Below are 27530 nucleotides of genomic sequence, written 5' to 3' on the forward strand. Positions count from 1 at the left end.
GATTTGTTAATGAAGAAATAATTGAAATATGTTCCCCTAAATAGCAAATATACAGATAGATAACTTATTTAGTGCTTACCAGTTTAGATCTGTTTCATATGAAACAATGTTTCCATTTTTCAAAGAGTAAAATAATTCAAGTTAAAAATGCTACTTTGGTGTTTGATTTATTCAGTATCTCTGTTTTAAGTTGTAGGAGATCAGGAACATTGATGAAAAATGTTCCTCTTTCAACGAAATTATTTTAGCAGTAGAAAATGATGAGCCAAGAAGAAAATGTGTCCTGGTTTTACTGTGTAGGTGGGAGCTGGTTATGGATATGTGAGTTCTGTGTGGACTGCCATTTTAGCTGCTGGCTTCCAAAGATGCTAAAGTAGCACAGTGGTGGCTGTCATTGATGAATGGTTGCCTTTTGATGTCCGTCCCCCCCCCCCCCATAATCTGGGCTGCTGAGAACATTTCACTGGGATGGGTAATCCACTTTAATCTATTTCTTAGAGAAAACTGAAGAATGTACATATTTGTTGGTAGAGAGATCTGCATGAACCTGGTAGAACTAGCTGTTTTGTGCATCTAATACATGTAATCTGTTTTATATAATGAGCTCTCTGTACTTATGCTCTAAGTCTTCCTTTCTCAATTGGCCTGCATTCAAAGTTTCTTCTGGTCTAAGGCAGCACTAATTCAACAACTTTGGCAGAAAATTATGTTCCTGTTTTGAAGGAATTTGTCCTATCCATGTACTTGGAGGTTATTAACTGCTTCAGAAAAACCTGTGTTCATTGGCAAGTAAACTGACACAGTTTAAAGAAAAAAACGTCACTGATTTCCTCTCCCAGTGACAGGAAATGGATGCCATGAGTACTGAGAGTGTGCTTCACTGTAATGACAAGAGATATAAAAATCAAATTGTCACTCCTGCCTGGTAGATGTAGGTGACCTGCGGCCACAGGCAGGTCATTATACCTGTAGGTGCCAGATACTCCAGGATTTGGCATCAAGCCTGCCTTATGTTCAAAAGCCAGCTGGTTTGGTATTAGGGAAAAATAGGGAGACTTCAGCTAATTGGGGGTTAAAATATGGCTATGTAAAAGATGCATATAAAAGCAGTATGTCTTTTTTATAATATAATTTTGATAAAGAGAATAAACCAATAGCAAAGGCATGAAATCACTTCTCATTTCTTATATACTTGCCTGTCCCTAAACCTGCCTTGATAGCTTCCCTGCTCAGCAAATACACTAGGTAGCAGGTAATCATGTCACTCTGTCACCAAATCTCCTTCTCAATGAAATTCAGGTGTCTAAATAGAAAGGAGTGATGGCAGATTTTTCCCTTCTTTCAGCAGAAAGCCAAGGAAATGCTTTCAGAAAGATGAAAACTACACTTTTGTGTCATCACAAATCATCTATATAACACTTGGTGCACAAATATTGAACCTCTTTGTGTCGGCTGTTTATTGCTAGGGTTAGGACAGGAATACATTTTCTATGTCAATACTTGATTAGGTGAAAAATTCCCTGCAAGTTGAACCAGAGTTACCTGTGAAAAAATGGGTTGTGTTGAAGACAGAACAGGAGCGTTCTTGAAATAATTGATAAATATCAGTAATTTACAACAAAATGATATTAGTAGGCTTGAAATTTATACATTTTTCTAAAAATATTAAATATTTTCAATTATCATTGAAACAATTTGTCTGTGCAAAATCTGGGTCAAGAAATATTCTTATTAAGAAACAGAAATACTGGGCTGGGGCTGTAGCTCAGTGATAGAGTGCTCGCCTAGCACGTGCAAGGCACTGGGTTCAATCCTCAGCACCACATAAAAATATATAAATAAAATAAAGTTATTGTGTCCATCTACAACTAAAACAAAAAATATTTAAAGAACAGAAAAATAAATGTTACTATAAAATTCGTCATCACTTATTGCCCATTTATGTACCATGCATTTTTATATTCTACCAAAATCATTTCTGGTATTATCACAATCATGCAAGTTCTTCCCATTTTACATATTATTAACCTGAAGGCAGAATCTGACTCAATGGTATGGATCCCTAATGCAAATCCAGATACCATTTATCCATGTTTAAGTCAGTTCCCTTCCTCCCCTGCCCCACCCACTTTCTTTCTTTCTACCAGAGATTGAACCCAAGGAGACTTAATCACTGATCCACATCTCCAGTCTATTCTTTTATTTATTTATTTTTTAATTTAGAGACAAGTTCTTGCCATGTTGTTTAGGGCCTCACTGAATTGCTGAGGCTGGCTTTGCACTTGCAATCCTGCTGCCTCAGCCTCTGAGCCACTGGGATTACAGGCGTGTGCCACTGTGCCCGACTTAAGTCAATTTTTAACATGCATCCTTTGTTGGTACCCTAAACCTGGTTTATGTATGTTCTATAAAGTAATGATTGAGTTCTCTTTTAAAAATTTTAAATTATTTTTTATTTATATATGACAGCAGAATGCATTACAATTCTTATTATACAAGAAGAGCACAATTTTTCATATCTCTGGTTGTATACAAAATATATTCACACCAATTTGTGTCTTTATACATGCACTTTGAATACTAATGTCCATCACATTCCACCATCATTTCTAACTCCATACCCCATCCCTTCCACTCCCTCTCCTCTGCCCTATTTAGAGTTTGTCTATTCCTCCCATGCTCCCTCTCCCTTTCCCACTATGATTCAGCCTCCTTATATCAAAGAAAACATTTGGCATTTGTTTTTTTTTGGGGGGGGGGATTGGCTAACTTCACTTAGCATCATCTTCTCTAACTCCATATGATTGAGTTCTCTACAATGAACATTGTTCCTTAAGTTACTGTGTAAGCTGTTAAAATATCTACTAGTTCATCTGTTGGAATGTTGTCACTGGAATGCACTAGTGTTTTTCTTTAAACTGCCCAAAACAATATATTGGAATGAGTTTATTCACATATGAATAAAAATACCACATTGCATTCATTATTATTGTTACTGCTGTTGTTGTTATTATTATTATTATTATTATTTTGGTTCTGGAGATTAAACCTAGGGCTGGTATATAATAAATGGAGCTACATCCCCAGCCCTTTTTATTTATTTCTTTTAAATTTTGAGACAGAGTCTGGTTGAGTTGCTTCAGCTAACTGAAAACATGTGTTTCTCCTGCCTCAGTCTCCCAAACCACTGAAATTAAAGGCATGCACCACCACACCTGACTGCATTTGGTCTTAAGAAGGTTGGCAGTGGACAGCATTTGTGTATGTGTGTGTCTGGTGCTGGGGATCGAACCCAGGGTCTTGTATATGTGAGAGAAGCACTGTACCAACTGAGCTATATTCCCCAGCCCAGGAGAGAACATCTTGATAATCAGGTTAGTAATGGTGGGTGAGAATATGTTAACTATAGAGACTTTGACTGAATATTTTTATTTAAAAAAAGGATAAACACGAGCAAAATTTAATAATTCTTTTCCTTCTCAATCAAGCTTTGTAATAAAATACTGTCTTTAGAATTTCTCAATTACTAATTCATTCCTCACCAAGAGAAATGTAGCTATTATTCTCACTTTTCTTACAAAATAACCAATAAATCATTAAATCCAAATCACTTTTCTGTACTAGTTTCCCCTTAAACTTCTCTCCCAAATTTCTGTGAGACTACTCATGTTTTTTTTTTTAAATATATGCCAATTATTTTAATTCCCAATGTGGGTCGGTCTCCCCCTCCCCTCCCCTCCCCTCCCCTCCCCTCTCCCTCCCCTCCCCTCCCCTCCCCTCCCCTCTCCCTCCCCTCCCCCCTCCCCCTCCCCTCCTCCTCCTCCTCCTCCTTCTTCTTCTCTCTCTCCCTCCCTCCCTCCCTCCCCCCCCTCTCCCCTTATATACAAGTGTCCCTGAGGTAAGATTCCATCTTGAGACATTGCCTCTTCTCACCCTATGTATACTTTCAGAATAATCATACCCATACACCTGACTTCAACTAGTTCCTAAATGCTGTTAAATTTCTAATGTATACATAAAATCTAGGATTTATTTCTGAGTTGCAGATACTTATATCCACTGTCTATTGGCTATGCTTTTTCCAGATGTTCTTCAAATTGCTAAACCCCATACTTAAAATCCTGGTTTAGGCATTGCACTAATGTCCTTCTTTCTCTTGTTATTTTTTTACTCTCATGCTATCCAGTTTTAGATCTTGGCTTCAATATCTGTCTTCTTCCGATCCAAATCGTACTTTTAATTATTATTAGTCTTACCTATAATTGGACTATGATAGTATTGTCTATAATTGGAGCATCATGCCTTCTAGTGGTGTAGAAGTTCATGTGCAAATTTCAAGAGTGGGGGGATGGATGGCATATAACACTGAATCCATGCCTGTAAAAATAACTATTTTCCCACATACTCAGTATTATCTAATACTGAATATTGCTTTCATTGTTTCTTAGGGACATGTGATTGACATAATTTTGGTGGGGTCAGGGCAAATACTAGCAGTTAATTAGTTTTAATGTACCAAATATGTAATAGGCAAATATTTAATTCTTTCAATAACCATGAAATTGAAGTTAAAGTCACTGTTTTAGGAATGAAAGAACAGACCCAAAGAAGTTAGTTAAAAGTTATTTTCTGAAGACAAATAGGATTAGAATTCAGGTATCTGAATTTCAGTACCCAATCTTTCTACTATAGTATATTCTTATAAAATATAATATATATATATATATATATATATATATATATATATATATATATATATATATAATTGGACATAATACCTTCATTTTATTTATTTATTTTTATGTGGTGTTAAGGATCAAACCCAGGGCTTCACACATACCAGGTGAGCACTCTACCTCTGAGCCACAACCCCAGCCCTGGAGCATATTTCTACTTAAAGGTTTTGACAATAACAATAATATTAAGCAGTTCTTTTTTCATTAATAGATTTGATAATTTGTACTATTATAAGAGAGGCATAGTCACTAACCTCAAAAAAATCTTAACATCCTCAAACAAATGTTAACATCTGTAAATATTGCTTAGAATCACCTAAAAGTAAGAAGCATGGAGAACTGAACTATAAACTGTGATGTTATCTTTAAGGATATAGGACCCAAGTAAAGCTGTTATCTGAGGACATGTTAGATTCATTCTTGGGAAGGTTAATTATTTTTTCCCACTGTGGATGCATAAGAGTATTACCTAAGATTGGCTATAATTACATGCTGAGTGAAATGGAGATTTAAATACCTTTTAGATTATCAAGTATTCTTAACATTATTGAAGTCATCAGATTTTCTAAATGGATATAAGATGACAATTTGGAGAAAAGACAGAAAATAGCATTTTAACATAAGAGTTGAAAAATACTTTAAAACATATTTGTAAACACACTCATTAACTTGCAGTTATTGTAAAGTATTTTGTTTACTAAAACAAAATAACCAAGCAAATGTTACAATCTGAAATCAAATGAAGAAAGATTTTCTTTATTTTTGTGGCAGATGACTACTACGTGTGTATCCTCCTAATACTCAGCAAATTAATGATTAATAGCATCAATTGTTATAGTGAATTGCTCATTTTATGTCTAAAATCAAATAGTTATTGTGAAATAAATTGCAATTTGGTGCAGAGAGAGTACTTCATAGTGCTTTGGGGAGCTGGTATGGCTATTTCTTCAACAAAGATTTAGCATTTCATAAATTGAATTAGAGATACATTTAACCTGCTATGAAGAAAATATGCTCTTGATGGCAGTAGAATTCCTGTCATAGACTTTCCAATACATGGCATTATTTCAATTTTGGCTTTTTATAGTATATACCTCTGCTGTGTGGGCAGCTGAACAACACCTATAAGATTAGTCCCTGTTAGGAGAGCATCTAGATTGAAGCTGCACTTTAAAACAGTAACAATTGATGAACCTCAGTCTTGCGAAGTGCTGTCAGCACGTCTTTATTTTAATGATGTTGAAAGGGTGACATTCACATTTCCATCTTTGAGTGTACTCACTCCAAGTCCACCCTCACACATGGAATTCCTCTAAATAAACTCAAAGCTGGTAATCATCTGACTCATTAGCAAGTGTTTCTTCCTGCCTGAAACTAAGTGGGTGCAATGGAGGATAGATTAATCTTTAGATCCTGTGGAATACACATCTGCTCTCTATGCTTTCTGATTTTTTTATGTCGACAACATAATTAAAAATTTAAAAATGTATTGCTATGTCACAACAGATAAGCTGGTTAATACATATGAAAAGGAATATAATCATCCAAAATTAATAATCACACTAATGTTTCAATGTTTATGCAGGATTTATGCCATGTATGTAAAGAAAAAATCTAAGATTTTCTAAGAAGAAACTCATCCAAGTTCCTTAGATTTTTATTTTCTTCCCCATATAGAAATTTTCCCCATGCCATTGTGTCATTCCTCACTATTTCATGATACCACCTCAGGCAACACCAGAACCAGTGTTTTCCCATTCCTCTGAATCTCTAGGGTGTGTTGTACTTTGTTTTGAGGATTGAATCCAAAGGCACTTTACAACTGAGCTACACCCTCAGACCTTTATTTTTATTTTGACACATGGTCTCACTAAGTTGCCGAAGTGGCCCCTTGAACATGCTATCTTGACTCAACCTCTCAAGACTCTGGGATTTGAGGCATATGCCTCTGTATCAAGCTGAACCTATACTTTTGAAAATATATCACACACTTGGTACTTGTTTAAATATAGCTTTATAACAATCTTATTACCTTTCATTTTTATAAAGTAGAGGATTTACAGAAATTCTCATATATTTGGCTAAGTCCACAACTAAATTATGACTTCCTGGAAGGTAGGATTTATGTTTTGTTATTCTTATTATCATTGAATTTTACATGGTTTATCCTCAATAGATGTTTGGAAATTGACTTCTATTTTTTAAATAATTATTTCTTGTTACATATAAATTATACAGAATATTGGGAATCATTGTGGCATATTAATGCATGCATATATTTTGATCACTTTTACACTTCAAGATGTTCACTTGCATTTTTAAAAAATTTTGTTAGTTATTGATGGACCTTCATTCATTTACTTGTTTATATGTGATATTGAAGATCGAACCCAGTGCCTCACACATGCTAGGCAAGCACTCCACACTGAGCCACAACCCCAAACCCATGTTCACTTATATTTTTAAATAAATTTTTATAATCTATTTTTAAGTGGCACATAAACAAAGAGTGCACATATTAATGGGGTATATTTCCATAGATATATACATTGCATAATGTTTAAATCCAGTTAGAGATATTTATCTCCTCAAACATTTATTATATTTTTATGGTGAGAACTTTCAAAAGGATGGGTCCCTATCCTCACTTGTGTTTTCTTGAAGTGGACTTCAAGCAAAAGATCAATCAGGAGGGATCAAGAAGACCATTTCATACTGGTTAAGGGAACAATACATCAATAAGACATAACAATCTTAAATATTTATGCCTCAAATAATGGAGCACCTGCATATATCAAACAAACCCTTCACAATTTCAAGAATCAAATAGACCACAACACAATAACACTGGGTGACTTTAACATACCCCTCTCACCACTCAATAGATCTTCCAAACAAAAACTAAATAAAGAAACTACAGAACAAAAAAGGACAATTAATAATTTTGACTTAACAGAAATATAAAGAATATTTCATCCATCCATAACTGAATATACTTTCTTCTCAGTGGCACACAGATCCTTCTCTAAAATAGACTATAGCCTAGGCCACAAATAACTGTTCACAAATACAAAAAAAACAGAGATAATCCTTGCATTTTCTCAGATCATAATAAAATTACAAATCAATGATAAAATAAAAAATAGAAGGTGTTCTAAACCTGGGGATTAAATAATATATTATTGAATAGCCAATGGATAGCAGAAGAAATCAGAGATGAAATTAAAAAAAATACTTAGAGTTAAATGAGAGTAATAACACAACCTATAAAAATCTCTGCAACACTATGAAGGCAGTCCTTAGAGGAAAATTCATGGCACTGAGTGTATTCTATTTTGCTTTTGTTCACTGTATTTTGGGGTTTTATTCCCCCAAGAGCTCCTTCCAATATCCTGAAGTGTTTCCACTGTGTTTCCTTCAAATAGTTTCAAAGTTTTAGGCCTTATATTTAAGTCCTCAAACCATTTTGATTTGAGTTTTGTAACTGATGAACTATAGGAGTATAGCTTTGTACTTTTGTTATGTGGATGTCTAATTATCCCAGTGACATTTATTGAAAACTATCCTGGGTAGCATATAGTCATCATTAGATGGACTGCCATTTCCTGTCCGATCTGGATTGGTGTATCCATTTAATACAAAAAAAAAAAATGGAAACTGAACATCCAGAGGAAACCTTCCCTAACACCAACACCAATGGTGAATTTGGTAAGTGCTCTGCAGAAGATATGAAAGAGGAGTAAGCATTTAAAAGATGTAAAACCAGTAATGAGATGGTTGAATTACAAATTCTGCTTCAGAGAAAGACTGCTGGGGCAGTGACTGGGAAAGGAGGTATGAATATTAAGGCTCTCTGGTCTGACTACAATGTTGGTGTTTTAGTCCCATACAGCAGTGGCCCTGAGTGCATATTGAGTATCAGTGCTTATATGGAAACAATTGGAGAACTCCTGAAGAAAATTATACCTACCTTGGAAGAGTACCAATACTATAAAGGAAGCTACTTTGACTGTGAGTTGAGACTGTTGTTCATCAGAGTCTGGCAGGATGGAATCACTGGGGTCAAAGCTGCTAAAATCAAAGAACTTTGAGAGACCACTCAGACAATAATCCAGCATTTTTAGGAATGCTGCCCTCATTCCACTGACAGAGTTGTTCTTTGGAGGAAAGCCTGATAGGGTGGTAGAGTGGATAAAGATCATGCTTGATCTTATATCTGAGTCTCCCATCAAAGGCTGTGCATAGCTTTATGATACCAATTTTTATGATGGAAGGGCTTCCCATGCCTTTAGAAGAGATTATGATGATATAAGCCCTTGTCACAAACCACCACCTCCTCCTCCTGGTTGAGGTGGCTAGGGTGGTAGTAGAGCTCAGAATCTTCTTCCTCCACCATCTAGAGGAGGAGAACTAATGTTCTATGACAGAAGAGGAAGACCTGGAGACCTCTATGATGGCATCGTTGGTTTTGGTGCTTACGAAACTTGGGACTCTGTGATACATAGACTCCATTAGAATGGCAGATGGTTTATGAATCACAGAGTGGCTCTGGATATTATTATTCCTATGCAGGGAATTGTGGCTCATATGGTGATCTTGGTGGACCTATTATTACAACACAACTAACTATTACCAAATATTTGGCTGAGTCTATTATTGGCAGAGGGTGTCAGCTGATAAAGCAAATCCATCATGAGTTGGGAATCTTGATCAAAATTGATGAGCCTTTAGAAGGATCCAAAGATCAGATAATCACCATCACATGAAAACAGGACCAGATACAGAATGCACAGTATTTGCTGCAAAACAATGTGAAGCAGTATCATGGAAAGTTTTTCTAAAACTAGTGAAGAATTGGGCTAGAGTTATAGCTCAGTAGCAGAGTGCTTGCCTAGCATATGTTCGATCCTTACCACCGCCTAAAAAGCCAAACAAATAAAGGCATTCTGTCAATCTACAACTATAAAAATATTTTAAAAATAGTAAAGAATTGAAGGAGTCCTAAATATTTTTTTAAAAATATGCTTCTGTTGAAAAAGCCAACATTCCTCTGCTTCATAGGTGTTCTACATTTGAGGTGCAGTGAGATCTTTGCTATTCACCAGATATAATGTTTTAGCTCCTTACAAACAGGCTTGGGGGGAAAAGGGCATGCAAAAACTAATGTTGACATTTTGAAATATCAGCGGAATGAGTGATTTTTATTTTTAGTTCATTGTTGGTGGTTTAAAAATATCCCCCCATGTAATTATTAATATCCCCCACCTGGATTTGTGTTCACTGTAAACATTTCGTGGGATGGGACAGGGAGGAAAGTAACAGCAGTCCACTATCCCTGGCATCTGTTCAGAGAAGTGTGCAGAATGTAATACTATTTTGTAAGAAACATTTTATGATTTTAAAAATAAGTTTAGTGAACCAAAAGAAAACAAGAAATCTATGCTTTCTCCATTGTATTCTTACAGCCTTTGTCAAAAAAAATAATCACTTGATTTTGAGGTACATAGGTTTACTTCTAAGTTCTGTATTCCATTTAATTGTTCTATAAGTCTTTTTTATGTGAAAACCATACCACTCTGATTACTACAGCTTTATAGTGTGTTTTGAAGTCAGGTAGAGCAATGCCTCATGCTTTGTTCTTTTTGCCGAAGATGACTTTGCTATTCAGGTTTTTCTATGGTTCCATATAAATTTTAGAATTATTTTTTCTAGTTTTGTGAAGAATATTATTGGTATTTTTATAGGGATTACATTGAATCTGTAAGTACTATGGGTAGTTTGTTAATTTTAACAATATTGATTCTTCCCATACATGAATATGAGATATCTTCAACTTTTTGTATACTTTTCAATTTTTGTCTAATTTTCATTGTAGAGATCTGTCATCTCTTTGCTTAAATATATTCCTATGTATTTTGTAGATGTTATATAAGTGGGATTGTTTATTTGATTTCTGTTTCAGATAATTTACTATTGGCTTATAGCAACACTCCTGATTGTAAATTGATTTCATATCCTACAAATTGCTGAATTCATTTATTCTGGTATTGTTTGGGGGTATTTGGAGTGTTTTATAAATATAAGATCATGTCATCTGCAAAGAGTATCAACTTGATTTATTTTCTAATTCTAGTGTGCTCTTTCTCTTGCATGATTGTTCTGGCTAAGCCTTCCTGAGCCATGTTGAGTAAAATTGGTCAAAGTGAGCATCTTTCTCTTTTTCCAGAGCCTAGAAAGCTTTCAGGTTTTCTGTTTGATTATTATAAATGGCTTTCTTATATTGATATATGATAGGTAAGGTCTTGTTATAGCCATTATGTAACTTGTGTTTCTAGTTTTACTGCAGTTCCTTTCTTTATTCTTTTGTTGTAAAGTTAAATATTTTTGTATTTTTGGACCTTTTTCTTGATTTGTCTATTACAAATTTTTGGTTTCTGGTTATATACCTTACAGAAACAATATTTTGACTATAACAAACTGTATTGGATTGATAATAACTTAACAATTTTAAAGAAAGAAAAGGACAAGAAAAAATATACTAAAAAGAAACTTCTCCAGGGCTGGGGTTGTGGCTCAGTGGAAGAGCACTTGCCTGGCATTTGGGTCCAATCCTCAGCACTACATATAAATAAATGAATAAAATAAAGGTTCATCAACATCTAAAAAAAAAAAAGTGTCGATTTGTTTTCCATTTGTCCCTTTTCTATATTGACTCTCATTAACAAATTAATAAGATATTATTTTTTAGTTTTTATAGTACAGATATTATTTATGCCCCACACAAGATTAGAGAATTTTGAATGTTTCTGTATAAAATTACTCTTACCAGTAAGTTTTATGCCTTCATATGTTTTCTTTTTATTCATTCATGTTTCTTTCAGTTCAAAGAAATTCCTTTAATATTTCTTATAGAACAGGTCTGGTAGAGATATATTTCATAATTTTTATTTATCTGGGATAGCTTTTGTACCCCTTTCATTTCTAAGGATAATTTTTCTGGGTACAGTATTCTCGGTTGGTTGATAGTTTCATCCCTCAGGACTATAAAAAATTCATGCCACTCTCTTCTGATCTGTAGGTGTCTGTTAGGCAAATTTGAACATTCCCATTTTTTAATTTTTTTACTTTTGGCATTGAGAATATTTTCTTTATCTTTCATCTATTAGAACTTGATTTTAAGATATCTTGGGGCAGACTTGTTTGGGTTAAATTTGACTGGTGATATTTGCCTTCCTGTATCTAGATATTTATATCCTCCCCTAGGTTTGAGAAGTTTTCTGTTAGTATTTCTTTGGATAACTTTCTACCCTTTGGCATTCCCAAGTCTTTTTTAATCCCCAATAGCCTGAACATTTATTCTTTTATTACTATTCCAACATTCCCATACATTTCCTCATTGCTTGTAATTTTTTTAAATTTCTTTCCTTCCAACTGTATATTTTCAATAGCCTGTACTTAAACTAATTCATTCTTCTGTTAGATTTATCAATGTCTTCTATCATGTTTTAATTGTGCTGAATATATATCTTTTACCTCAAGAATTTTTTTGATTTTTTTAAAATTGCATCCATCTCTTGAAGTTTCTCTGTTAGAATAATGAAATATTTCTGTTTTCTTCAAGTACATTAATATTCCCTAAAACAAGTTCCGTACCTGAGAATTCTCCATATTGGTTACTGTCTGGTCAGTTTCAGGCACCTAATCTTGAATACCAGGTGAAGTCTTGGTTTCCTCAAAACTCTTGATGCTTGTTGGCATGCACCATTATCTGGGCACTGAATGATAAAATATTTATTCCAGCCTTTCTATATGGATGTTTGTGCCTGTAATTTCAGAAATTCAAGCAAGCTGCTTATTTTCTCTGAGCCTTTTGTCACTTCCACTATTTCATCACTGGATGTTGCCTAGGGCCAGTACTAAAAGGCAATTTAATCTCAGGTTTATCCCAATTATACTCTTCATGTATGGTTTAGAAAGAAAAACAAAAAACCTAGGAAAAGTAACTTGTATTTAAAAACCTCTCCCTAAGGTAGAGTAGGCTCAGATATCTCATCTACATTATCTCATAATATCTCAGATTATGTCATCTATATATTCAGTGTCTGTGGTCAGACACTGAAAGATTCTGCCAGTCTCTGGGCAGAATCATTGTAGATGTGCTACCCCTAGGATCCTGTGTCATACTTGAGACTGCCAAGATATGTCACATCCTGAGCCCATAGCCTGCCAGGACCATCACAACACTGGGGTAGGAACAAGGCGCACATTGCTACGGGATATACATCACTGAGGCAAATTCATGGTCTAATACTGCTATAACTAGCTACAGGTGATGCAAGATGGAATTGAAGCCCATATACCAGGACTGCATGTCTTTTCCTGATGCTGGAGCTATTTTAGAGGCTGTATTTTCAGGAAGACCTGGGTATGCAGGTCTTTAATATCTACTCACTGTTAGGTTTTACCAGTACAGCAGTAAGTACTAGAACAGTATCTTATGTTGACTAGCCTGTCCTAATCCCAGTGAATGGAGTCCTTGCAATACACCATGCTGCCCTAGATTGGGGTAGTATTGGGCAAGGCAGACCCATGGCCATCTAGATTGATGCCAAATTGGCCCATGTCCAGTCTCATGGCCATGAGGACCTGCACTCTAGGGTTGCTCTGGGCCCTACACTGCAGATGATGGTGATGCATGCCAAAACATGAGTTTGCCCCATTTGAGTATAGGTCTCTACTAATGCAAGAATGGTTTCAGAGCCCCATATGATCACTGGCCCTGTTAGGCAGTAGTCAGTAATGTGCAATGGAATGCAATCCAACAACATGGTAAGGTCACAGGCTTTCTTAAGTTGTTTTAAGGCTAATGTATAATTTAGTAATTTATAGAAAAATAACAGGTATAATAATCCTGAGAATAACCACTGAGAAACAAAGGTAGCCAATTAAAAAATATGTCAGTAAAGAAAGATCAATGGGGATAACTCCTACAGGGTCTAGTGAGGTCATTTTTAAGTTAGGATTTATGGCCATAATTATTTCTGAGAGGGAGAGGGAGAGGGAGAGGGAGAAAGAGAGGGGAGAGAAGCATCCTAATTCAGGATGCAGGGGTGCTAGTGATCTCTCTCTGATTCCCTGCCCTCTGAATTGGATGGTCACCATGGCAACTCTCCTGCCTAACATAAAGGAGGAGTTACACATCTGATAGGTGAAGTCTATAGAAAGTGGAAGCCAGTTTTCAAGGTTAAAATAAAATAGCAATAAATTTGGAAGCAGCATTGTTTCCTTTGTCATTCTCTTCTCAGAGACTATCCACTTTCTCTTTCTTGAGAATGTTCTTTGCTTGAGCCTTACTTTTATTTCACTCATAATAAAATTCTCTTGCTTGGCGTTTCATGCCTGACTTTAAATTTTCTTTCATTGTGACACAAGAACCAGAGTTTGGAGTTTCAACTCCCCACTCTCCTGTACAGCCTGGTGAAAGCTAAGCTTGAGGTTGTGGGATGGGTGATGGAAACAGTCCATTGACCATCAAGATTGAGACTAAGTTGGGTCACACCTGTGTTTTACAGACTCAGGGGACTTCCTTGTGTCAGAGGGTGGTTCTTTCCTAGGCTCATTGTAAGTCTAGAACCCATGTAGACAGAATTGGGTTCATCCCGCCAGCTCATAGGTCTCTACTGGATAACAGGGCTAGCCTAAAGGCTTTGTGAACTAGGAACTGTGTATGGGGCTCTTATGTCCTACTGGATGTTGGTTTCAGTGCTGTAGGTCTCTTACTGAGTTCTAAGACAAAATCCTGTGCTAGCGTTTGTGTCCTGCTCCCCAATGGGCAAGTCTTGCTCCCTGCTTTGCCACAGGATGTTGGAAGAGAGTGGTGGTGGTTGCAGTCAGTTCACCAACTGCAGTAGTGTTATGCAGTTCCAATGGGTCAGTTCATGGGTATTGGCTTGGTGGTAGGGGTCATGGGGCTTGTCTAGTGCAGGGTTTCACTATGGCAGGCCAAGTACTCAGTTCCAATTCTAAGGCCTGGAAATAATTCTCTCTTCCTCCCCCAATTGATTGGCATCTCTTATGCTGGGCTGGTTGGTGTTGGGATAAGGGTGATGCCAGCAACTGTTTCTTCTTCTTGCTGTCTTTGTCATGTCTTTTCATTTTCTTATACTAAAAGTAGGCCCCGTGATTTCTCTCCATTTTTTCTTGTTTGGTAGTTTGATGTGTGAATATGTGTTCAACTTGCTGTGTCTGTGGGGAGAGGACTGTTATAGTATTTTACTCAGTCAACCTCTTGCTCTACCTCATTAATTTTTTTAAAGTATTAAGCAAGAATCTAGTGTACTTCAAAAAATAAACTACTCTCAGGAAAGAATATAACATCAGTGATTTCAAGCTTGGTGTGAATTTATATCAACTTGTAACAAACTTTGGAGCAGAGCTTTGACCCTTTCATTAAGCTTTTGTTATTATTGTCCTCTTCTTTGATAGAGATTCCTTGAAATTATGTGATTATGTTTTTTTCTGTTCTATGTCAAATTTTTGGCATCTTTTATTCCATTTTTAATTTTTTCTCTAGAAATTAGAACCCATCCTAAAAATCACTGCTTACAAACTTGTCACTACCTATTTTGTATCTGGATAATTTATGATTTGAAATTGATCCTTAAGATCTTCCTTTTTTTTAACCCTTAACACTTAGTAGAGCTATGTATAACTTTAAGATCCTCATAATTTTAAATAGTTCACTTAACCAAAACCACATTCTAAAGCCTCATCAAAAGGTGTTCTGAAGACTGACACCTGCATAATATTCTTTACTTCATCATGTCATTTGTCAGAGATAATTTATCAATAGATTCCACATTAAATTCAGGAGTCACTTTAAAATTTTCTCAGATCTTAAATATAGAAGATATTGAAACACATAATTAATCTAGTTAGGGTACATTTACAGTGCAACAAATAGATAAAATCCAGACTGTCCTAAGAAGTTTGTTATTTATAATAGTTATAATTTAAAAGAAAGTGACCTACTTTGGTTGACAAGTTACAAGTGAATTTCTTAGGCAATTTATTGATATATTTAAAATTTTCTTTTGAGGAAAAACTATGCAACCAAATGTGGGCAGTCAGGATCTTGAAGTATAAATATGTTTTCTCACTATAATTTGAGAGCAGAAAAGATATCATAGGCATGAAAGGAAATGTTTAAATACAGAGTTAGTTTATTGATTTACATATGCTGTAGATATCAGAAACAAACGTAGACAAAGACTTTGCTCTTTTTATTCTCAGTGGAGCTTTGAATCTAGAGTGAGGTATACAGATAAAGTGAAAACCATAAATGAGCTGGGCATGGTGGCACATGCCTGTAATCACAGTGGCTCTGGCAGCTAAGACAGGAGGATCAAGAGTTTGAAGCCAGTCTCATCAGCTTACCAAGATCCTAAGTGAGACCCTGTCTCTAAAGAAAATTTTTTTTTTAAAAAAGGGCTGAAGATGTGGTTAATTGCCCCTGGGTTCGATCCTCAGTCCAAAAAAAAACAAAAGAAAAAAACATAAATGATCCAAGAAGTACTATGACAGAGGCACATAAGGAAAACAAAGGCAAACAAAGGAGAGTATGGCCTCCTAAATCATTGTAGATGAGGCTGCAAGGGTTTTCAAACAAAGGCCATAGCTAGAAGCTAGTACTCTTTTATGAAAAATTTGACTTTGATTTTTGTCTGATTGTAAATTTATAAAAGTATTTTATGTCATAGAAATATAGAAAGTACAGAAAGCATAAATAAGAAAATACAAATTGCCTATGATTTTATCACCTGAAGACATATATTACTATTAATTTTACATATTTTCTTGCATTTATTTTGCATACACTTAAGTTGTTCTGTTCTTATTTTGTGCATAAGTATGGATCTTTTCTAAATATTAGCTTTAAAATAGAAAATAAATACAAATAATATATCAGAGATTTAATTATTATGAAAAAGATTTAAATCATGATGATGTGCTTGAAAGTTGCTGAGAAATTTCAGATTGAGTGGTCAAAAAACTCATTTCATGGTGGTTCTGTATAATCTTAGAATATATGGCAAGTACTGTAAGTAGTTGTAGAAAAGCAGGTGAAAATCACTTTTCGTTATGGAAACATCCCTGCACAGATCTTCTAACAGGATCAATCTTGATATGATTTTGGAACAAGAATACCAGTCTGACTGAATCATAGGGGCACATTCACCAGTAGTAGGACAGGGAATTGGAGAGTTAGTGAGTACAAGATAATGTGTGGCCTGATAGTCAGGGATAGAAAGTTCTGGAAAATGGTAAGGCTGGAAGGATAACACTTTGGTAAGCATCATAGCAGTATCCCAGGTGACAGGTGAGGTTGTCTTAACTGGCTATGGCTACAGGTGGGAGGTAAAATGTGGCATGAATCCAAGAGAGATTTTAAGTTGAAGCTTCAAGATTTACTGATACTTTAGATATGATGAATTAGGGAAAAGGAGAAATCAAGGGGGACTACTAGGTTTTGATTTGAACAGCTACATGGATAATGGTTTAGGGTGACTTACTCATCGAGGAATGTCTGGGCCTTTCCTAGTTTTAACACTGAAAATCACATGTCCTGGGAGAACCCTTAGTTCTAGGCAAACTGAGACAGTTGTTTAAATCAAATTTGATATAGTGTGAAGCAGGGTTTATTGTTGTGGGTGAGAGGAAGAAAAGTCAATAGTTATATTTGTGCTTTGAAGTATAATATTGTCCATACACATCAAAGTTGAAGGCAGAATATTAAAGAACTGATATAACAACAACAAAATATCATTTAAATTGCATCAAAAAGAAATCATGGAGAGAAAAATTCAGTTCAGATATTTATATTTTGATTGTTCTATATTGCTGTAAAAATGACATAATCATAACTGTTTAATACTTTGAGACATATATTGTGAGCTTCTGGATGTTGATGTATTATAACTATACTGCTTCCTGCATAATATATTCAAGGAGCTGAACCGTTACTGAATTACTCAAAATATTTCTGTTTAGACCAAGTGCTAATGGTATCTAATTCAGAGTACCAGAGTTACTGATTCACTGAAAAAGGTTGTGTATGTTCATTTGCATAACACTTTACATATTCAATAAATGTCATCATTTTCAAAGAATCTCTCCTAGCTATAGCTACTTTTCCTATAAATCCCATATGGTTTGTCTTCAGTATTTCCTGATTTTTTCTTTACAAAGTCTTCAAGTTCTATGGATGTCAGTTTCAATAATTTATTCCAAGCTAGAAAACTGAAGCAAGGTCTCCGTTATATCTAGTTTCAATCATTAATTAAGTCTCAATGTGAAAGAGGTATGGAAAATGGATGGGGGAAATGAATAAGGATTTTGTGATAGTAATCTTCCTCCAAGAGAAAAATTTGCTGTATGGTATCTTGTTACATTGGCATTGATTTTGCTTGTCAAAGGACAGAAAAAATAGGGGGAGAAATTGGAAGCTTTAGAGTCATAGGGTGCAGATGAACATTCTGTCTGAATAGATATGTACATACATTCACAGTTAAGAACTTCTACATGCATAATCATTCTGTCTTCTACATCTAAATCCTTAATGTGCATGCTTCATTGATCATTTTTGAAGAAAAATCTTACTCATAAGCGTACTCCTTGGGGGAGTGAATGAAAGGATTCTGAAATTTTCCTAAAGTCCAAGTGTTTCTTCCCATTTCTGCTAAGTTCTTTAGCTAAGCCTAATATTTTTACATGGGTCTATTGAAGTAGTCATTGAAGTATTCTTAAAGCTAAATATTTGCAAACATGGACAACACATTAACAAGCAATTATTAGACAATTTTTTAGAAATTATTTATCAGCTTATCTAGAGGGACCTGCATATTCAAGGCATAGAACAAGCATCACTTTGATTATGAACAGAAATTATAAAGACACATTTTCAAAATGTGCTTGATCCTTAGGATAATAAAAGCTTGAATACCTACTATAGTGGAGTCTTTTAGTCACTTAGAACAGGAGTACTAAAAGAACTTTCTTCGGGACATGCATACTTATGAATGTGATTGGAAAGATGAACAATGTGGAGACTGTTTTAGGATTATATATTGTAGAGCATGACATTTTATCCTAGCCTCTTTCCTAAAATGGGATATTAGCATATTTTGCTGTAGCTTTTCTTAAGTCCTGATTAAAATAAAGAAAAGGCAATAGTAAGAGAGCAAGATGGAAAAAAAGATGCTGTTTGTATAGCAGTGTGCTAATATTATATTATTGAATCATGAGTTTTACCAAAGAAACTGTTTTTTTAATTTTTCCATTTTACTTTTTAGTTCATCTCTAGTCCATGCATCATAATCTAGAGCCCATCACTCCAGTGTGGGCAATCAGACTGAATTATGAGGTTGACAGGAAAAGGAAGCTAAATTTGTAAAGATGTAAGGGATCTAAAAAGACCCAAAGAACTATGCTGGAGTAAAACAGAGGAAATAGAACCACTGGGTGGTCCAATCTGATTGGGAATACTATGGACAGTAGGGAGAATTTAGAGAAATGAAGTAATAATGGTTCTGTATTAAGCCGTGAGCCTAAATGTGAAAGAAAAAATGTTTGCTTTCAAGTAATGGCAGTTTTTCCCATTAAAATACATATATACACACACACACATATATATATGTATACACATATACATATATGCATTTATGTAAAATAAGAATATATAACATTTTAGAATATATATAAAATACATTATTCAAAGTAAATCAAGGTTTAGGGAACTGATGAAACCTGCTAACAATTATTAGTTAGTTAAATGTATATTTCTCAAGAACTGATTTTTTTCTTCATCTGTGCTACAAGGCTTTAGTAATTTCAAAAATCTAAGTACAAGAGAAGAAAGTAGCTTTCTAATAATAGGGAGAAATCTGAAAACATCAAGCAAATTTTACATAAATCTGTAGCCTGGAATAAGCTTTAATATATCATTTTGGACTAGATGGCCCCTCAAATCATCATCATCATCATCATCATCATCATCATCATCAACAACAACAACAATTGCTTAATGTGTTTCACAGAATGGCTTGTTTCATACAAATATATTTAAGGATTTTATTCTCAAGATAAAAATTCTGAAAGGATACAAAGTAATTTTCTGTAACAGTAAATAAGACTCACTCTGTCCTTATGAGTGCTTATTCCAATTATGTGTTCATGTGCACCTAGAAGTAGAGTAGGTACTTTGTATCCACTGTGTGGTTGGATATCTCACTTTAAAGAGAAAACCAATTTGAATTCTCAGAATGAATGAAAGCCAATTCAATGACAGGTCCTCAGAAATGAGAACATTGTATGCAAGGTCTCTGATACATTTAATAGTGTTTTTCTCTGAGTTCAATACACATTTCTTTTACTAAGGAGATTTGCCTACATTTTGTTGACTAGGATAAAAATGGGCCAAGCATATGATAATTTTAAGATAATTGTGAAAGGCAAAATGTAGACAACTATTGAAAAATATTCACTAATATATTTTACTGACTAAATGAAATAAAAACTAAACTTTAGGGGATTATGTGATAGGAAAAGAAAACAAGGTAGTAAGAAAGCTATCACAGATTGTGTTTAGGTTAAAAATACTTCACCAAAAAACAAAGAGGTGCATGTATACATGTAAAAGAATTTCTAATCTTTTAGGTAGTAAATGTTACAGTGAAAGAAATGAAAAAAAAAGAAAAGCATACTTTAATTCACTAGAAGTGAACTCTACTCAGGTTCTGGTTCAGGTGAACTTAAATTGGGCTGAGAAGATGATTTTTCATTGCCTAAGTCAATTTGGCAAATGGGTATATCTGGGAAAAGCCAGGCTTGCATTTCACTCATTGTGAAATGCATCATATCATGGCCATACTATATGTTATGCTGAATCAGAACAAAGCCACTTTATTTGAAGTTTGAGACTAAGCATTTATGGGATATTTTTCCTTCTTCTTCTGTCGCACCTTTGATCAGAAAGGCAGAGGAGAAAACAAATGATAGAGTGCTTTATTGTTTAAGATAGTTGTGGTAAACATTAGCTATCTCAGTCAACTCTCACCTTCTCTGAAACCTTTCAATGTTGGCTGCCTCTGTTACATTGTGATATTTTCTACAGAACATGGGGTATTTTCTAATTAAATATTTCCTTCAAAAGATAGAAAGTACTTGAGAGTGAGAATTTTGTATCAGGTTTTCGTAATCTTCTAACCAAAGAACCTGTTGGTTCTTTTTTTTACTGTCACAAAATTAAGATAATGTTAAATAATATTAAAATAATAATAATAATAATAATTTTAAATAATATTTCCCTCTTTCTTTGCAAAGCCTAATTTAGAAACAATTTTGAATGTATTATCTAGCTTCAGGTATATTAGTAACAATCTAGAAATATTTCACTTTGTGTGACTTTTTTAAAATATAAATAATTTAATGCTAATAACCCTAATCTGGAAGTATAAAACTAAATTTTGAATTGTCTGGATTGATGCCAACATAAAAGTTAGTTAACTTGCCTCCAGAAACCAAATAACCTTTAAGTCACAGGAGATTACTTTTAAAAAGTAGTAAACCAATGGTTGTTGAAAGTGGTTCCCAGATGATGTCATCACTCATTTTTTTCATGGCAAAATGTGAAAACACAACTTCAGTTTCCTTCCTGGAACTAAACAATTAAATCTGTCAGAAAAAATAATCTGTATTTTAAGATATAGTTGCATGCATTCCCTTTACCTTCTCTCTGGCTACTTATAGGAGTTTAGAAAAAAAGGCCAGGAAATATGTGCCCTGGGAACCAAACTCAAACTGCAAACTCAGCTTCCAATTCCCTCAATGAGCCTGGGGTTTAGCTTGAGTGACAGTGGAATCCCCAGCCAGCCAATTAGACTGTGGCTCAATTGGAGGAAGGCTGAGAAAGGCAAGAAACAAAGCCAGGCTAGAATGTATGGGTGGGTGAGGATTGTTGGGGGGTGCACTGTGGCTGACAGAAGTGATTAGGTTTGATTTAAATTGAGTTTTCTAACACTGGTACAAAAGCAGGGAGCAGATAGATTTACATGGAATGGATGGACTTTTCTGAACAGTAGCTGCCATAAAGACAGAGTCAGAAATGAGCATGATGTAAACCATTGTGAAGGGTTCATTAGCTACATTTCACTTTTATGACATTCTGTAAATGGCATCCCATATAGCTTTTGCCTGGGTTTCTTGCAGCCTGGAATCAGTGTTTCTGTGAGTGGTAAATGCATCTTTTTTATAATTGGCCTGAAAGAAAGAGTTTATTTTTAAGGCTGTTAATATTTTTGAGAATTTGTGTAGCTTGTAATAACTAAAAATCAGTACTAAAACATAGGATGTTGTTATTTTTAGCAAATTAGACATTGTTGTCATGCTTTTTTTTAACCTCCTCCAGTTTATAAAATCAGAGACAGCTCGTATGAGGGAGCTCTGTCCTTAGTCAAATATAAGAAAAATGTCTGTAACATTTTTGTACTTCAAGTACTCAGTGAATAACTGTGTGAGCAGAGATTTGATTTTTGTTTGTTTATTAAGTAGTTCATATTCCTGTTTTACTATCTTACAAAGTATTGTTTCCTCACCCATCTCTATTTTCTATAAGCAGCCCTTTTTGAATGGCCTGTGGGAAGTGTTACTTATCTTCTCTGAAACTTTTTTTGATAGGTCTCTCAGTAATAATTTCAACTCTTTTGATTTATATAATAAACTTGCAATTTCCCTGGAAATTATTATTTACATTTTGTTTTAGTGATCTCAGGGGCAGTCTTCTATATCAATAGGAGTTGTGATATTTAGAATGGAAAGCATTGCGCTCAACTAACATTTTTTCTTTATCTACAAAGATTGTAATTTAGTTTCTATATTTGAGAAGATAAACTGTTATTATTTTAAAACCTTTATAAGGTGTCTTATTAGTAAGTTTTAAAATAATTTCCTTAAAAATAAGTGATTCATGTAGGCAAGAAAGGATATTAACTCACCTACTGTTTGTTGCTATTTTGTTTGGAAAAAAAAACATAATTGCAAACTGTGGAACACATTGAACAGAAGTTCAAATACACAACAACTGCAAAAAGTAAAAGAAAGCCCATTAATATGGCATTGCTACACTCTGAATGTTTGTGTCCCTCCAAAATTCATGTTGCAATTTAATCTTCACTGTGGTGCTATTAACATGGGGCCTTTGGAGAAATTATGAGGGATTCACCCATATAAATGGAATTAATACCCTTAGTAAATAGGCTTCAGATAGGTGCTTTGCCCTTTTCTGCCATTTGAGGATTCTTCAAGAAAAGCCATACATGGAACACAACCCCATCAGACACCAAACCTTCTAACATTAGAACACTGGCTTAGATTTCCCTGTCGCTAGAACTGGGAGAAATTAATTTCTATTTTTTATAAATTACTCAATCTAAGGTATTTTGTTATAGAAGCCTAAAAATGGACCAAAAGAGGCATGTGTGATTTTAAATTTTTGGTCAATTAGGTACTGTTGCTAGGGCTCTTCTAATCAATGCCACAATAACACATAGAAGCATGAACAGTATTAGGTGTGTGTATGTATATCTATCTATCTATCTATCTATCTATCTATCTATCTATCTATATATTATAGATGGATTATTCAAGTTCTACCTTATTGAATAAATAACCTTACCTAGTATGGGGACTATCCGCTTTTAAGAAGATACAGAATATTAATTATAGTCTTAAAATATACTTAACCTTGTTTTCTAGTCTTTCAATTTATAGACTTTAATTCACAATTTGTAAATATTAAACAACAGTAGACTTTGTAAGTCTTCATTTGGATGAATACTGCTCATTATGCTGAAAGCACACATATGAGTTTTTCTTTTCTTGTTTGGAATTTCAATATACCTTGTTTCAATGGGTATATGCTACTCTTTCGTCTATGTTTAATTCATTAAAATTAAGAACATAGACTTGGGAAGCCAACTGAGTTCAAATTCTAGCTCTGCAACTTAGTACTTTTGTGTTTGTGGATAAAATAATTAATACCATTTTGCTTCAGTTTACATTTTATCTAAAATGAAAACAATATATGGATTCTTATGGTTATAATTAAAATTTAAGGCATAATATAAATAAAATAATTATAATACTGCTGATACTATGTTAGCACTTAAATACTAACTGTCATAAATTCAGGTCTGGAATTTAAGTGCAACATCTCTCAACAACCGAAACTATATCCATGAAGTTATAGTGGGAAAAAAAGTGACTAATACGACAGAAGGACTAAGCATTAAGGTATTATGATAAGACAAGAGGAGTTAAAATTAATTAAAGAATTGCAAATAACATCTCAATATTTTTTTCTGTGTGACTATGAAATTCCATTCCAATTTAACTGGAAGAACTGATCATAAATGTTTAATTCAAACTCTAAGTGTTCTTCATAGAATCTTTAGCCCTAATAGCCAAAATCTGAAAACAACTCAAATGACCTTTAAGATATGAATGAATATACAAATTCTCGTGTATCTATAACATATAATAATACTTAACAGAAAGAAAGAACTGATAACATGCAATAACATGGATATATCTTATTATGGTTTAGATATGAGATTTCCCAAAAGCTCTTGTGTGAGACAAATTAAGAATGTTTAGAGGTGAAATTATTGGGTTGTGAGAGCCTTAACCCAATCACTGTATTAATCCCCTGACAGGGATTAACTGAGTTTTAACTTTAGGGTGGCAGGGTGTGGCTGGAGGAGGTAGGCATTGGGGGTCTGCCTTTGGAGTATATGTTTGGTGAGCTTAGCTTAGTCTCTCTCTACTTCCTGGTCATCATGTGAGCTACTCCCCTCCACCACACTCTTCCACCATTATGTCCAGCCTCACCCAGAGCCCTGAGGAATGGAGCCTCCTATCTAGGATCTGAAACTGTGAGCCTCCAAATAAGATTTTCCTCCTCTAAAATTGTTCTTGTCAGGTATTTTAGTCACAGCAGTGAACAAATTAAGACAATCCGGAAATAGTTTGCTGAATGAAAATGGCTCCAGTACAAAAACCTATGTATTGTATGGTTCTATTCACATGAAATTCTAGACATGAAAAATCTAATTACAGTGATTAAAAGAATCACTGATTTCTTGGGGATTTAAAGTAAAAATTAAACAATTCTTTGTGTTAAAAGCCAATGGTTTTACAATTTTGAAATATATAGCATACAGTATTGTTATCTAATCACATTACTGTGCAATAAGCAGGTAAAAAATTCTTCTCTATGACTGTAACTTAGTACCCATTGATCAACCGTGCCCCTTTTCCTTCCTCCCTCCTCTGCACCTAATCTCCCCAGCCTCTGGTAACTACCATTCTACTCTCAACATCTAGGTGATCCACCACATTCCCAGCCCCTTTTAATTTTATTTTGAGATAGGGTCTGGCTTTGAATTTGTGATCCTCCTGCCTTAGCCTCCAAATCCATTGGGATTACAGGCATGCACTACTGCACCTGGCTGTGACCTACCATTTTAGATTGCACATCTGAATGAGATCATGTTAATGTTACTTGTCTTTCTGTGCCTGGCTTATTTCACTTAACATAATGTTCTCCTGTTCCATGTGTTTTGCTGCAAATTATAGGATATAATTTTTTATGGATGAATAATATTCCATGGTATCTGCATGTGTATATGTGTGTTTATATATAAATATAAAATATATGTGTGTATATATATTATACATAATATATATACACATACACATATATCTGTATGTATATATACATATGCATGCACACACCACATTTCTTTCACCCATTTATTCCTTGATGGGAGAATGTTGGCGGGAATAAAAATTAGTAGAGTCACTATGAAGAACAATATGAAAGTTCCTGAAAAAACTAAAATATATCTACCATATAATACAGCTAGTTTCTTTCTGGCCATGTAACCAAAAGAAATTATATCAGCATATCAAAAGAGACACTAGCATGTCCATGTTTTTTGATGCACTATGCACAATAGTTAAGACTTGTAATCAACCTGAATTCTCTTTGCTGATGTTTTAAGTACCTAGTTTGTGGTACTTTGTTATGGAAGCCCTAGGAAATTAACATAGCAAGTAACTAGAAGCAATCTGTGTGTTGTATAATAGATGACAAATTAAATATGTTAATAAACAATATTTTAAGGAGCTAACATATACTCTTTTAATAAATGGGACAGACCTATATGTGTTGATGTGAAAATTTATTCCAATATATCAAGAAAGCAAATTACAGAAGGTAATACATTGTGTGTTTACAACTGTAAAAGAAACTAATATGCATGTGTTCGTGTAATGAACAGAAATATCAACAGCAACATTTCTGTAAGTAGCCAGAACATGAGGAAATAACTACTTTATGTTTTACCATTTTTGCTTTCATGTCTTTGACAAGAATTGTGTAGAGTTTTCATCATTGACTATTACAGATATGTTCCTTTACTGTCCAAATGCTTTCAGTTGGTTGTTTCTCTTTGCCTATAAACCAAAGGCCCAAATATTTATTCAAAGACTGCCAAGATGTGGGTCCTTCAATCTCTCCATCTTTGGTTTTACTTCTTTCTAAATCTATGCTTGATTCTTTTAGCAAAAGCATTACCCTTTCCCACTGGATTGCAAGCTCCATGTAAGCAAGTACTCCATCAGCAATTTCTATGTTTTCTTCACCTCTAAAATAATGCCTGGAAAGACATTGAAACGTCTATTACATGAACAACTAAATTAATTTTGTGCTCCAATGCTCCATTTAATAGGTATGGCCTTCTTTCTAAATATATTACTGTCCAATTTTCTCCACTCATCTCTTTCACATCATATAGAGCTCAGCTTCAACATCAATGCCACTTTCTAGGAAGGCTTCCTGACATTGTAAACTTGGATATGTCTGTCTGATTTTGTATCCTGAGACACCTTCTATTTATTCCACTCATTTCTTACCAAAGAGGAAAACTTGGTACTATGACCATGACCATCCCCAGCCAATCCTTCCAGTTCATTCTATTATTTTTGTACCCATAATTGCACCCCTCATATATTCACATTCCTTTTTACCCAGCTTAGATTCCAGAGTCCTTCATTATAATAAATCCCTAATCATCATTAATTTAATTGTCCCTCATTCTACACCCTCCACATGATTTCTTTATTGTATTCACATTTTATTTTCTAAAAGACATTCTTCTTAGCTTGAGCCCCACCTACTCTGAGAATCATAACTTAGTCCTTTCCTAAAAGAGCATTCTGTTGACATACAGATATGCTCTGGTGTTACTCAAGTTAAAAATCTCCTTACCCTATTAACCACTCATCTCCCTCCATTATAATCCCATTTTTTCACTTTTTAGAAAAAAATTACCAAAACAGATATCTATAGTCCCTGTCTCAACTTCCCCACTTTTTATTCTTCCCTAAATCTAGTCTATCAAATACTTTCTGCCTCTCTGCTTTACTGAAACTGCTATTCTCACAGTAAACAATAATTTACATGCTGTTCTTCCTCACTTAGCAACAATTCACCCAAACATTGTATCTTTTAAATTTCTGAAACACTTTCTTTTCACTTATGAGGCAACTTCTTTGACTCTCTTCTGGCTAGCCATTAAATGTAGGGTTGGTTGTTCTTTGGCATGGGTGCAACCCCTTTTCTCATCCCTATTTATGCTTTCTTCTTAGTCATGGAGATCAGTCCCAAGACATCAA

At 34.5% G+C, this 27530-nt stretch overlaps 1 pseudogene; it reads left to right on the forward strand.

Annotated features, from left to right (window-relative positions):
• Positions 1-8386: 8386 nt before the first annotated feature.
• LOC143639235 (heterogeneous nuclear ribonucleoprotein K pseudogene) lies at positions 8387-9577 on the forward strand (annotated as a pseudogene).
• Positions 9578-27530: the final 17953 nt, after the last annotated feature.

This window comes from Callospermophilus lateralis, chromosome X (genome assembly GCF_048772815.1).
Source record: "Callospermophilus lateralis isolate mCalLat2 chromosome X, mCalLat2.hap1, whole genome shotgun sequence".
In the NCBI taxonomy this organism is placed as follows: Eukaryota; Metazoa; Chordata; class Mammalia; order Rodentia; family Sciuridae; genus Callospermophilus; species Callospermophilus lateralis.